The sequence below is a fragment of the Cebus imitator genome, unplaced genomic scaffold, assembly GCF_001604975.1.
Source record: "Cebus imitator isolate Cc_AM_T3 unplaced genomic scaffold, Cebus_imitator-1.0 Scaffold30, whole genome shotgun sequence".
Classification (NCBI taxonomy): Eukaryota; Metazoa; Chordata; class Mammalia; order Primates; family Cebidae; genus Cebus; species Cebus imitator.
In genome coordinates, this window is record NW_016107345.1 from 8,487,923 (window position 1) to 8,502,774 (window position 14,852).

Sequence of the window (14,852 nt, forward strand, 5' to 3'; positions counted from 1 at the left end):
TTTAATAGTTAATTCTATGTGTTCAGGGATTATCTTTCTAACTAACTTTGCCTACTGTAACTAAGTGCCTTATGTAAGCAAATCTTGGCCAATATTTTAATGATGATAGAGAAAAATATTATCATTTAGGTCCAATAATCTAAGAAGTTTATTTAAGCCATAGAATCATACATAGAAAAGCAATATTTCTTTTTTTCAAGAGAATTAAATCATTTATTGATTATACATGATAATGGATGATATACAAGCTTCATTCCCATCTATAATTTTATCTGGTACAATTATTCAATTTATATATATTGCATAGGATGTTCCAAGAATCATTTTTATAACCAATAACTCCATGATTTTGCTTGGGCAATCCCTTTGAATCGTGAACTTCAGGTTACAACAGTAATTATCAGTTCAACTACACTAAGTTTTCTAAAGACAATGACTTCTCCGCCCAAGCAGGTTGTATATAAATTCCAAATAGAATCTGGCATCACCCTGAAGGAATTCTAATTTCACACTGTTGGGGAAATTTACCAAGATGGCTTCAGAGTATACTAACTTTACACAGCAAATTAAAAAAAAAAAAAAGACATCTATTTAGCTTCACAATCAGACTATTACATTTAGCAATCAACAGCATGAGTGCAAAAAAAATAAAAATATACATTAAAACCTTTTGTTGGAATGTTTTATACTTTCCACAGAATAGAAACTAAAATAACCTGTTATACAATTAGTCACAAATACAGTCCTTGAGTTTTTCGCCCATGCACCTGAGTATTTGTCTAAAACATGTCTTCTCTGTAATAGCTAGGCTCTGCTACCACTGTGCTTGGCTGAGTTCACAAACCATTATAACCTGTAGCTTCCCTGTCACTTCTCTGGCTCTCCTCTCCTGATAAGCTCTGTTTCCTAATTAAAATCTGCCACTGCCATAGCTACTGCTGCTACTGGAACAACCATAGCCACCTTGGTTTAGTGGCTTGGCAAAGTATTGGCCTCCACCACCATAGGGGCCAGAGCTTCTGCCTCCAAAGTTTCCTCCCTTCATGGGTCCAAAACTTGAAGACTGATTGTTGTAATTGCCAAAATCTTTGTAGTTTCCACCACCTCCAGCACCGCTTCCATTATTACCAAATCCATTATAGCCATCCCCGCTGCCACCAAGGCCACCACAACCACTGAAGTTTCCTCCATGACCAGTTGTCATTCCCACCAAAAACACTCCCACAGCCACTACCAAAGTTTCCAGAACCACTTCGACCTCTTTGGCTGGATGAAGCACTAGCCAGCTCTTCCCTTGACAGGGCTTTCCTAACTTCACAGTTGTGGCCATTCACAGTATGGTATTTCTTAATGACAGTCTTATCCATGGAGTTATGGTCGTCAAAGGTTACAAAGGCAAAGCCTCTTTTCTTGCCACCACCTCTGTCAGTTATGATTTCAATCACTTCAACTTTTCCATACTGTTCAAAATAATCTTAGGTGATGTTCTTCAGTATCTTCTTTAATGCTACCAACAAATATCTTTTTCACAGTTAGGTGGCCATCTGGTATTTGAGAATCTTCTCTTGAGACAGTTCTCTTTGGTTCCACAACTCTTCCATCCACCTCATGTGGCCTTGCGTTCATGGCTGCATCCACCTCCTCCACAGTGGCATATGTGACAAACCCAAAGCTCCTGGAGGGCTTGGTGTTTGGATCACTCATTACCACACAGCCCATGAGAGTTCCCCACTGCCCAAAATGGCTCCTCAGGCTCTCATTGGTTGTTTCAAAGCTCAATCTTCCAATGAAGAGCTTCCTCAGCTGTTCAGGCTCTTTAGGACACTCTGACTTAGACATGATGGTAGGGCAAAGAAAGGACTTTAACAATGCTTCCTCAGCGGCATCCACAGGCAGAATGCAGCAAGCTCAGGAACATATCTCAGCAATATTTTTTAATATTTGAAAAAGTTGTGTGTTTTCACAGATTATTTTTTCTTTCTTATTAAAAATTTTATTTAGAACTTTTTTCAGATGTTTCTTTCAAGCTCGTGCTGATTTTTGGCAAAACTATCACTATGACCTCTAATCTACTTCAACAGGCAATTTTTTTCACATATCACATTATGAGAGTCTATACATTAATGAATTTTAAATAAAATATTTTAGCTATCTCTTTAGAAAAACAATATTAACAGATGAATAGATATAGAAAATGTGGTACATATTCGCAATGGAGTACTATGCAGCCATAAAAAAGAAAGAAATCCAATCATTTGCAACAACATGAATGGCACTGAAGATCATTATGTTAAGTGAAATAAGCCAGGCACAGAAAGACAAACATCACATGTTCTCACTTATCTGTGGGATCTAAAAATCAAAACAATTGGACTGATGGACATAGAGAGTAGAAGCATAGTTACCAGGGGCAGAGAAGGTTATTGGGAATCTAGGAGGGAAGTGGGGATGGTTAATGGGTACAAAAAGAAATAACCAGGAAGAATTAATAAGACCTACTTGATGGCACAATAGGATGACTATAGTCAATAATAACTTAATTGTACATTATAAAATAACTTAAAGAGTGTAATTGAATTGTTTGTAACTTATAGGATAAGTGCTTGAGGGGATACATACCCCATTCTCCATGATGCACTTATTTCACATTGCATGCCTGTATCAGAACATCTCATGTATCCATAAATACGTATATATACATATATATATACATATATATATAAATACATATAGATATATTTATATATATCCCCCCCTCAAAAAAATAAAATAAAAATAGAAAAATGATGTTAAAACTGAGTGACTGGCCAGGCACAGGGGATCATGCCTGTAATGCCAGTACTTTGGGAGGCCAAGGCAGGAGAATTTCTTTAGGCCAGCAGCTTGAGACCAGCCTGGACAACGCAGTGAGATCCTATGTCTACAAAAAATGAGAAAACTTAGCCAGATGCGGTAATGGGAATCTGTAGTCCCAGCTACTCAGGAGTGAGGATCACTTGAACCCTGGAGTTTGAAGTTACAGGAGCCATGATCATGCCACTGCACCCCAGTGTGGCCAACAGAGAGATCCTGTCTCTAAAAAAACAAAACCAAACCACAAAATCTGAAGTAAATTAAGACTACAAATTGGAAAAAAATATATTCAAGCCTCCAAATGGAGACAAGACACTCAGTGATTTAAATCACAGACAGACATGGGAAGCACAGACAAGCAAAAGGACCTTTGAACCTTTGCTCAAAAACATACAACTTGTTTTATGGGATAAATCAATATTTCTTTGAAGTTTAAAATGTGTCATGTTAGGCACAGTTGGAAAATTGAATATTTTAAAAGTATTTTGGGTCATTTTGCATTTTTATTCCAGAAGAAAACACAAAAACTTTTATTTAAATCTTGAAAACCCATAATAGGTACAAATCTCAACGCTTTTAGCAAAGGTTAAATTTTCAGATTTAGTGTGTAGGAGCAAAGGTTAAATTTTCAGATTTAGTGTGTAGGAAAAGCAAGAGAAAAAAGACTTTTCTAGTGTATCAAACTGTTATTTTTTTATTTTTCTTCAAGAGTATTAAAGGTTTTCACTATGGAACCTCCAGTTCAATGATATCTAAATTACCAGAAAAATATATGTAAAGTCACTGGAGGACTTTGAAAGCAAAGATATGAAACACAAACTCATTTTAAGCCTACAGATGGCCTGAGGGTTTTTAGAACATTATTCAGCAACATTTAGTATTTGATCATGCCAGAGTTTCCTTATTTAGAAAACATTTCTGCTGTGTAAATGACATATCCAAGAGAAAACTGTAACTGTTCACAAACGAGGTTGGATTTACTTTTTAATAATTTACAAATTCCCAAACTCTAACCGGTTTGTGATTTTAAAGTACCAATGATTATCTCCGAAAGTCACGAAGTTACTGAGTATTAAATCTCAAAAAATGCTGTGCTAGAATTTTGAAAGGTGCCTCAATTCATCTGTTGGACATTTCTATCTCTAGGGAAACAGTGGGGAATAACAGTGTTGCTGAGAAACAGAGATAGTGACTGCAGATGGCAGGATAAGCAGAGAGGAGGCTGCCCATATGCTAAAGAGAAACTGAGTGAAAATAATGGCTGGACCTCTTGGAAATGGACCAGTATTCACATTTCTAAGTAAGATTTACAGGACTTAATTACTACCTTCTGTGGGAAATAAAGGAGTAGACAGAATCAAGCATAATTTTAGGATTTTTATTTTGGAAGAAAAGATATTTGATTGGGCTATTATACTGAAAAATAAAAGAAATGAAAGGAAGAAAAGAAATAAATTTCTTTATTTAAAAACATTATGTGGACATAATGTTTTTAAAGATGTCCTGAATGGAGATGGCTAATGAGCAACTGGATAGGCATAGAATAGTTTTAAAGCAAAGCGTATTTTGTAATAAGAGTTGAGAAAGTATAGAAATCAGCAAATACAGTGTTATCTCAAGTGTAGCAGTGAAGAGAAATAAGAAAGGGGGTTGCAAGGAAAGGCTGTTTTGTTTTCCTTGTTTTGTTTCTGTTTGCTTCGGGTGCTGTGGAAGGCAGAATTCTAAGATGATCCCCAATGAGACTCACACTTGCATAATCCCCTGCAACGATATGGTGCTCTCACGATTATCATACATGGTACTTTATATGGTAACAAGATTATCTTGGGTGGGTCTGATCTAATAAGGTAAGCCCTTTGGAAGCTCAGCTTCTCCAGCTGGCCTCCAAAGTCATCAGAGAGATGACTTACAAATCGCCTGGAAAACAAACAAACAAACAAACATCCATGCTGTGAATAACCTGTGGAGAGGTCACATGGCAAGGACCTTCAGGCAGCCTCTGGGAACAGCCTCTAGTCATCTGCCAATAAGAAAGCAGGGACCTCAATACCACAACCTCAAAGAACGAAATGTTTTCAACAACCTGAATAAGGTTGGAAGAGAATCCTAAGGCTCAAATGAGATGGTAACCTTGGCCGACAACTTCATTTCAGTCATGAGAGACCCTGAGCAGAGAACCGCACCACGACACGTGAGACTCCAGATCCACATCAAGGGCAAAATACGAATTTGCGTTTGGTTTAAGCTGCTGAGTTTGTTGTAATTGTTATGCGGCAATATAAAGCTAATAAAGGTGTTTTCTGTCTGCTTCATTTTTACTCTATGGTGGAGGGTGAGGAAAAGGCTCAGAATAAAAGAAAAACATTAAAGATCTTGAAAAACCATAATGGGCACATAATGCAATGAACCTGGACTTGGGTCATTCTTTGAGGAAACAAGGGATAGAGAATATGTATAATCATATGTGTAATTCTCTCTCTCTCTCTCTCTCTCTATGTATATATATATATATATATATATATATACACATACATATGTATATATATATATTCATGTGCACTATTGGATATTGAAGGGTGGGCAGTTATAGATAATACTGGTGGATCTATTTTCTCTAACAAGTATGAGGGGAGGGTGTACGGTTAAGATTAGGAATTTGTGGAAGAGACACAAAGATGACTTTTGGTCTATAGAGTCGGGTATCTTCCTTTTTAGAGGAAATCCTGTGGAAAAGCCAAGTCTCTCCATTCTTTCAGAATGAATATTTCCAAAAGAGAGTTGAAGAATTGAAGAATTGGATTATTCAATTTAGACTGCATGGCTACATTCATGCTTGTGACTTATTTTAAGAATCCATGGTGGAAATGGGGAATCACTTTATTGTTACATTGTAGGTCTCTTATTATTTCCCCTAAAATTTTACCACAATGAATTTTAAAAAGAAAAAGAAGAAAATGATAGGGCATTGAGCAAGCGATCTTCCTGTGTTCTGTTCACCTTCATTTATACTTTCTTTAGAATTTGATTGGTGAGAGGTGATCTCTTTTCTTCAGATACATCCCATAACTTGTCCATAAAACGTATGTGATCATGGAAGATTATAATTGTTAATTTAATTATTTTTTGTTATTAATATATCCTGGTTTTTCTATTTCTTCTTGATTCAATTTTAGAGATTTATGATTATCTATAAATAATCCATTGCATCTAAGTTTCCAATTTACAGTCGTTATTGATGATAATATTATAGCTTTTAAAAATTTAGATTCCATTTGCAATTATACTCTCATTTTTGTTCCTAATATTATTCATATGTGTCTTGTTTTTATTCTCTTGAGTTATCTTGCCTGAATTTTAATATTGTTTTATTCTTTTCAAGGAACTACTTTTGTTTTATAGCATTTCTTATTGTTGTGCTTTTTATTAATTTCTGCTGTTTTTCTTTTTCTTTCCCTCTTTTATTTACTTTGGAGTTCTCTAGGGTTATTTCTTTGTCTTTTTCTTCTGTCTTCTATTTGTAAATACACTTTTTTTCAAGTAGTTTAGGAGAGCCTCATGTTTCCAAGATTAAGGGAAGGGAAGGTTTTCTGTGGCTTCATTTCTGATTTCTTATCACTGTAGTCCATTAATGTAGCTTACAGTGTAGTTATTTTTGGAACTTTTCTGAGATTTCTACGTGATTTAAAAGGTGTTCAGTTTTTGTAATGCTCCATAGTGAAATGTTACACATTTTCAATTTGCGGGATGGAAAACTGTAAGATATGTATTATATAAAACTCACCTATGTTAAACTTTTCTGATTGCGTCTACTTGATTTTGTCAATTTCTGGAAGGAATATGTTAAAATATACTACTGAGATTGGATTGATAAAATCTCATTTTAAATTAGTTATATTTTACTTTATAAACTTAAACCCAAAGTATTAAATACATAGAAGTCTCTAATTATTATAATATCTTACAAATTGCTCCCTTTATCAGTACAGGATGCTACTCTTTGCCCTACCAATGATTTTCCCATTATATTCTGTTTTGTCCAATAAATAATGTTGCTATATAATTTTTATTTTAATTAGAGTTGCCTGTATACATTTTCTCTCACCATTTTTTCTTGTATTACTATGTGGTTTTTTTTCCACAGCTGTGTCTTTTGAAAACATAATAAATCAGGCAGACAAAAATGAGAAGAGTTTAACAACATAAGTGAGCTTGATATAATATATAACTTACAATATTCTGTCCTGCAAATAGAAAATGTGTTCTTGTCAAACACACATTGAACATTACAAAACAATGGAACACCTTTTAGATTACACAGGAATCTCAGAAAATTCTCAATAATAACTATTCTGTAAGCTACATTAATTGGCTACAATGACATAAAATTAAAAAATTAGAAGTTTTTAATAATAAGTGGATACAATTCCAATTTTCTCTGCATAATTTCTTTGCTTTTCAATAGAATTTTATTTTTTCTCTCTCTGCTGATGTTAATATAAATTGTCATGTTTTATCGAAGTATAATTAAAAATTATTCTTTAAATTGGTAGATTGACTTATTTATTTGGAAATCACTCTCTTGGATATTTAGAATACATCAGTGAGCAAATAAGACAAAAAAAAAAAATCCTGTTCTCATGGAGCTCTCATTCTGATTAATATTAATAGTTGTGTTTAGATTCTATTCTAAAGGGTTTATGTATACCACATCTTTTATTCCTCACAATAAACCTATGAGATAGTTACAGATAAAGCAACAGTCACACAGATGAATAAAGTACCTGGCCAAATGGAGACAGCCAGGATTTAAATGGCCATGCAATGTGACTTCTAAGACTTACCCCTCAATCACCACATTGAATACTACTTAAAGTTGAACAGTTTACAACCAGTATATTTCTTTTTAAGTAATTGGTTTGATACATTATTCAAAACAACCAATTGCAGGTCATAACTTCTTTAATAATAGAATTCTATATTAAGGTTAGGTAAAGAACTTAATAGTTGCTAATAAAATATAAGCACACTTTACTATTTATTCGCTGGATTTGGGAAATGCGATTTAACAATCTCATGTTTCTCAAATATAATACTAAATGGATAAAACAAACTCTTAGAACAACGAGCCCTTGGTTAAATACAGATTTTGATATATATGAGCAGATCATGTTAGAAGTTTGTCCTGTGACTTCCTGATGGTCATTGAAAAGGAAATTTACAGCCGGGCACGGTGGCTCATGCCTGTAATCCCAGCACTTTGGGAGGCTGAGGCAGGTGGATCACGAGGTCAAGAGATCGAGACCATCCTGGTCAACATGGTGAAACCCCGTCTCTACTGAAAATACAAAAAAATCAGCTGGGCATGGTGGTGCATGCCTGTAATCCCAGCTACTCAGGAGGCTGAGGCAGGAGAATTGCCTGAACCCAGGAGGCGGAGGTTGCAGTGAGCCGAGATCGCGCCATTGCACTCCAGCCTGGGCAACAAGATAAGAAAAGGAAATTTACAGAAAACTCTCCTTTTGAATATGACATATTTTTGAATTTTGACATATTTAATGAATATGGACATATTTATATTAGTGGAAATGGAATGTCTCAAAATTTGAGAACAGAACCCAAGTTCATAGCTGTGCTTACACTTGCATTGCATTATTTCCTATGTTATATTCTCCCACATTGATTACAGACAATAGGTTATTTTGGGTATATATACTAATATTTTGTGACTGTTATTCCTGCTTCATTACATCCTGTCTTTCTTGACTTCTTTCACTCTCCTCTGTGGCCTCCTCACTAAAGGGCTCTGAGGTATTAGTTAGACAGACAGCTTTATACACTGTTTCAAGAGATTCCCATTGTTTTAAAATCCACCTAAAAGGCTCAGAGTTTAGAATAAGCTATGGAAAAAGGAGAGCACGTGTTATAATTCAACTTAATCATAATAGAACAGAAGAGACCATTTTTGTTATTGTTGCTACTCCTCTGTGGTAAGTACTGCCTTAAGAGGTCCTCACAGTGTATTTGTTCTTACTTACTATAATAAACTACTGCATTTCATGAATTTCATAATTAAGGAAAACAAAAGTTTGAGATGTTGCTCTGGTTTATTTTTGATAACATGCTATTTCAAGTTGACATCATAATTCATGCCTTTAACATGAATCATTTTAAATATTTTCTAGTAAAATTGCCAATTTCCAGAATATTCTCTGAATAAGTATGGCCTGCAAAAATATTCTTAAGGTATAAAGCAATTGTTAAAGATCAACCCTTCAGCAGAACAAAATAAAATCAAATTATTGATGTATCTATATTTTATTAATTTATCCCCTATGTCTCATCTCATACTGGTAATTGACAAAAAGAGAGAACATCAAATGTTACCAAATAGAACCTTACACATCAAACTCAGGAAGAAGAGAATTATCAGCTTTCCAAATTTATGCATTTATAACTTTAATGGTCCAAAATAGTCAATCGCCAAATGGTAAATCCAAGAGACTTACACAGCTTACAAAGTGGAATCAGAATGGCATAAGTCAGCAGAGGTGTATGGACTTCTTAGCAGCAGAGAACAGAAAAAAAAACATAAAAACCACAAAAGGACAGCCTCTGGGGAAGCTCTCACACATTCAGGCATGCTCTCTGGTTAGAGCAGGCTAAAACTCAAAACTTTTATTTCCAACCTTTGACCCTGGACATCTGGAAACCCAATGTGAGTCAAACAGAAGGAAGTTTTCTTTTCTGTTTCAAAAACTTCATGGGGGGGAAATAAAAAGCTTTAAGCATCTAGCATCTATTATGCTAGCAAAAGCTACTAATATTTATGTACTTAGTTGGAACTCTATGGAATGTTTGGTTAGGAAACGGATCCCTCAAAACCTTCAGACTGCCACATTGCTCGTTTCTAAAGGATTTAGACAATGGCTAAGATAAGCAAAAATAACTTAGTACTTTGATGCTCTTTAATAGCTTAATTTAATAGACATCCTCCAATTTCAGAATTCAAATAAATATGCTGAAGCATTTTTTTATCAGGACACACTTGCATAACACATATATATTTGATACAGTGTGTATTTTACCTGCATCAAAATTGTAGTCATTATATTACATTTTAAAACATAACAAAAATGTAATAGTGGCTTTACTTTGACTATATTAAAATTAAACAGTTATGTTGTGAACTAAGTTATATGAGAAATATCTTTTTTCTTTTTTAAATAAAAATTATTTCTTATGGCATATTAAATTTTTGTTTGATCATCTCTAACATATATAGTCAGTTAATTCTTAAGTATAAGATAAACATTTAGCCACGTAAAGATAGACAGCATAGTAAATGGAGAAAAACACAAGCTTTAGGTCATAGACATTTGATCTTAGTCATTCAGACACTTGTTAGCTGTGAAATCTTGGAAAAGTTATTTAGCTTTTCTGAGCCCAGTTTCCTCATCTGTAATAGGCATTTTGCGGTAAGTATATATCATGATTTTATTGTGTGAAGGAACAGTGATCTTTGTGGAACATAGAGTAGACCCTTAATAAATGCCATCATCATAATTATCTTTATCAACTTTATTATTAAAATGTTAGAAAATCCATCCAGTGGGACTAGATAAGTTCCAGAATTTTTAATTGCTCATGCAAATCTAAGTAGTGGCTGTGATCTTAATAATTCTTACAGCCCCAGGGGTCGTGGCAGAATATAAAAGAGAAACTCTCTCCTTTGTGCACAGAAACCACACACAGGGATAATTGGATGTTGGTCAGTTAAAAAAAAAAAAAAAGCTAGAAAATTCTTCTGGCATTTGATTAAATTATATTGCATAAAACCGTATCTATATTATGAATATTAACTATCGTGGTAAATGTTAATCATTAGTAAAAGTCTATTCATGACTTACACTTCTTTCATCACCATAGAAAAGACATTATATTACCATGCAGTTTGCCAAAATGAATTGACTTGGAAATAAAGCAATTTCTATTTGTAGTCTGTTTATTTCTTTTCATGGGACTGACTTAATATTTTCTGTGGTGTGTGGTTTGTGTTTTTCTGCCAAGATTTCTTTGGAAGATTTTGATCCATGCTAGGAATTCATACTTAGTTATGTGGCAAGAATTCAAAATATTTATGCATTTCAAACATTTTATTTACTTCAAAGAATAACCATCCTTATTTGTGTTTTTGATGTTACCTGCTTTAACAAAAAATAATTTATATTTATATCAACTATTGCCTAAAAATGCAATTTTAAATATATTCTGATACTATCTACACAACTGTTACTATTTGAAGTGTATTTTGACATATAAATGCTTTCCACAGCCTGTATTTTCTGATCTATGTAAAAGGAAGTTTATATTTATACAGTTACATTAATCCCAGAATTTATAATTATAATATTTTTAAATCATTTAAAATAAAGAACTAAAAAGCGAAAAACAAAGTCAACACCCCCATGCAATATACCTACTGTTTTATGGAACCAAACGAATAGCTAAAGTACCAGTTGCCAAATATGCTCTTGTGAATCTGGGCTCCCTGTAGTTGGGAGGGCACATAACTACAGTTTCTTTAAAAAGTGCACACTTTGATTTTCAGCCTCCACAGTTTTTATCAATACAGGAGCACAAAAGAAAAATGATTTTGGTTTCTTTTGCTTTCTGTTATTTTTCCTTATTTCTTTCTTTTAAAATCTCATGCCTATGTTTTCTCTTCCTCTGCAGTTCACACAGCATAGCACTTCCTGAAAATGCACATGTAATTTCCATTAGCTATAATGGAACTTGCACGCATCACGTAGAGAACAGACACCACTGCATAGTGTCTTTCTTGTGTGGGATTGTGAGCACTTGGTCTACATTATGACAAACCCCTTGACAAGTTCTTTGGGCACTTTGTTTATTATCAGGGAAGGCCAGTCACATCTTGGACACACAGAAACAGACCCCTTCCAGATGGTTACCTGTCTTTGCACATGGCCAAAATATGGAGCTTCCCTTTCCCATGCAGACAAATGTTTTTACAAGCATTCTTGATTGTGCTTTATGGAAAAATTCAAACATGGATAAAAAGCAATTGGTGTACTTGCAAGTGTAAAAGAAAATGTGGTACAAATGTAGTTTATGGCTCTTCTAGTACTCACCATTGACTGGGAACTAGGAACAATCATTTTGTCAAATTTAGAACCCAATTAGATCTTATACTCTAAATTTAGAGCCAGCTTTTAGCCTCTGGGGTTCCATTTCCAATATTCAATATCAGATTCTCTGCATTTATCATAGAAATAACAAGGCAATAGAAATCATTGTATTCTACAATGTCTATGCTACATTCCACATTTATGTGATTGTATAGTTATTCTTGACAACAAGGAGACTGATGCATACTGTTTTAGAACTGTTTAAATGAATATCTAAAGCCACACAAGTTGATGGCATAGCCTATTCTAAATTTAATAGCAAAAATGATTGACCCTGTTTGCTGGCTTTTGATTACTAAATATTCCTTGCTCTGGTAGAAGAGCTCCCAGTCAGAATTCTCACAACAGCTTTTCTCTTCTAAACAGTTGATGTCTGATAGATATGGGGAAAAAAAGAGATGTATTATACGGGCTGTGATGGTTAATTTTATGTGTCAATCAGCTTGGCTAGGCCATAGTATCCAGATATTTGATTAAACATTATTCTAGGTTTTTCCATGAAGGTACATTTTAGATTAGTTTAATATTTAAATCAGTAGAGTTTAAGTAAAGCAAATTATCCTCTATAATGTGGGTGGGCCTCATTCAATCAATGGAAGGTCTTAATAAAGACAGAACTCTCACAAAGAAAAAGAAATTCTACCAGCTGACTGCCTTCAGACTCAAAGTGCGGAATCAACTCTTTCCTGGCTCTCAAGACTGCCAGCCAACCCTGCAGATTTGGGACTTACCAGCCTTCACAATTAGGAAAGCCAATTCCTTAAAATCTTTCTCTCTCTCTCTCTCTCCATTTGCGTGTGTGTGTGTGTGTGTGTGTGTGTGTGTTTGTGTGTGTGTGTGTGTGTGTGTTTGTGTGTGTGTCTGCACGTGTCTCACTCTTGCTCTATTTATCTATCCATTATATTTGTTCTTTTCTCTAGAGGACCCTGAAGAGCCTTGAACCATGGGTTAACAAGTTTTTTTCAGTTTTCCCCTGGTAGACTACTCATTCTAAACCCACTTCAGGGACCCATCACCTACAATATAAAATTGTGAATTCTACTCAAAGTTTACCTGAAAAAACTTAAAATAAAAAAAATTTACAATTGTATTTCATAATAGCAGCCACAAGGCACAGGCCTATTTAAAGTCAACAACAAGAACCACTATATAGAATTCAAACTTATGTGCTTTCCAGAATTTAACTGTGTGATAGCCAAAATGATTTCCTAAACAGGAACTCAGCCACAAAAAGAAAGGAAAGAGGGAAGGAAGGAAGGGAGGGAGGGAGGGAGGGAGGGAGGGAGGGAAGAAAAGAAAAGAAAAAAAGAATACTTCAACAAAGCAACTAAACAGTTGAGATCTAACTGAGCCAATATTTTTCAATACTCATTTTAGGAAAATTGATTGCCGAAATATTCAGCCAATCTGATATTCACAAGTGTCAATCCAATGTATACGGTAAGGACATCAGAACATTATTTGCATTGTGTGTTTCAATACAAGTTACACCAGAATTCAAATAACACTATTGTGTCGTTATCATTGTTAATACTCGGTCTGTGTCCCTCCTAATATATAGACAGAGATAGCTAGAGATAGAGGTAGATACAGATTTTCTCATACAAAATACCATGCTAGGCACTGATGATCCAAAACAGTGAACCAGAAAAGCAGTTTCTGTCCAAAGATTTTACAGTCTGCTAGGAAATACAGAAGAACAAACACAAAACCATATTACAGTAGGAGAAAGTGTCATGATTTGAAACTTGGACTGTATTGGGAGTACAGTGGGGACATAGATAATCTGATCTTGGTCATCACGAAAGGAAATCTAAGAAGAGAAGTAAGCAAGCAGATGTTAAGACAGTAGAGGGAAATTAAGTGTTGAGGCAAAATTTCATTGATAAAGATGAGCTCAATTATCCAAGTACACATTTCCTCCTTTTCTGTTTAAAGTCTCCACATTATCAAGGAATTTCTTCTATTCACTTTGTATGTGGGAAACCAGTCTTTGTATTTGTGTGCCCAACTGTGACACATTAAAAAAAATGAAGAAATCTGGTGTATGACTGCTTAAAAGTTGGCATGATGTTATGATACTGTCATTTGTAACTCCATCCACAGAATACTGTCAATGATACAGGCTAGTGAAAAGGAACAAAGGAAGTGATTATGCAGACATTATTTACATTTCCTTTTGGAATACAGCCAGAGATAAACACAGCCACAGAGAAACTCTACATTGACAAAACCTTGCTGCCTCAATGTTGTGGCTAGAAGTAACAAAGAAAAAAGCAAGACTAGCTTCTCCCAAACAGCTTTCTATGGGATCAATATGTGTTCTGGAAGAACAAACCAACAAAATGGCAAGGGAGCCTGATACTAGTAACAAATAACATTATTTTTCTAAAAAAAAAAAAAAAGTGTTATATAGATGGGCTCCAAAAATTACATATATTTAGATAGTTTTTTATGCAAAAATTGCCTGAGATGTGCCACCATAGAGAAACCTAGAATATTGCATGAGCAATATATGAAGCATGGCATTCAAACTGCCCAGTTACACATAGGCAGTATAGTCCAATAACCATCTCATCTTATGTCATCTGTTAAATGACTGTTAATCCATATTGTTTATTTGTGATATACCTGGTGCTTACTGCATATTTAACATTTAAATTAAAGATAGTGTCAACATATGAAGCTGTTTTTGTTTTTTGGTTTTTTTGTGTGTGTGAAACACCTTTTTGCTTGTTCCTTTATGCAAGCAGGCTTTAGCGTTCATGAGTCTTTGCTTTTTGGGAAACG

General features: G+C 34.5%; 1 pseudogene; it reads right to left on the reverse strand.

Moving 5' to 3' along the window:
* Nucleotides 1-910: 910 nt before the first annotated feature.
* Nucleotides 911-1,839, reverse strand: LOC108300775 (annotated as a pseudogene).
* Nucleotides 1,840-14,852: the final 13,013 nt, after the last annotated feature.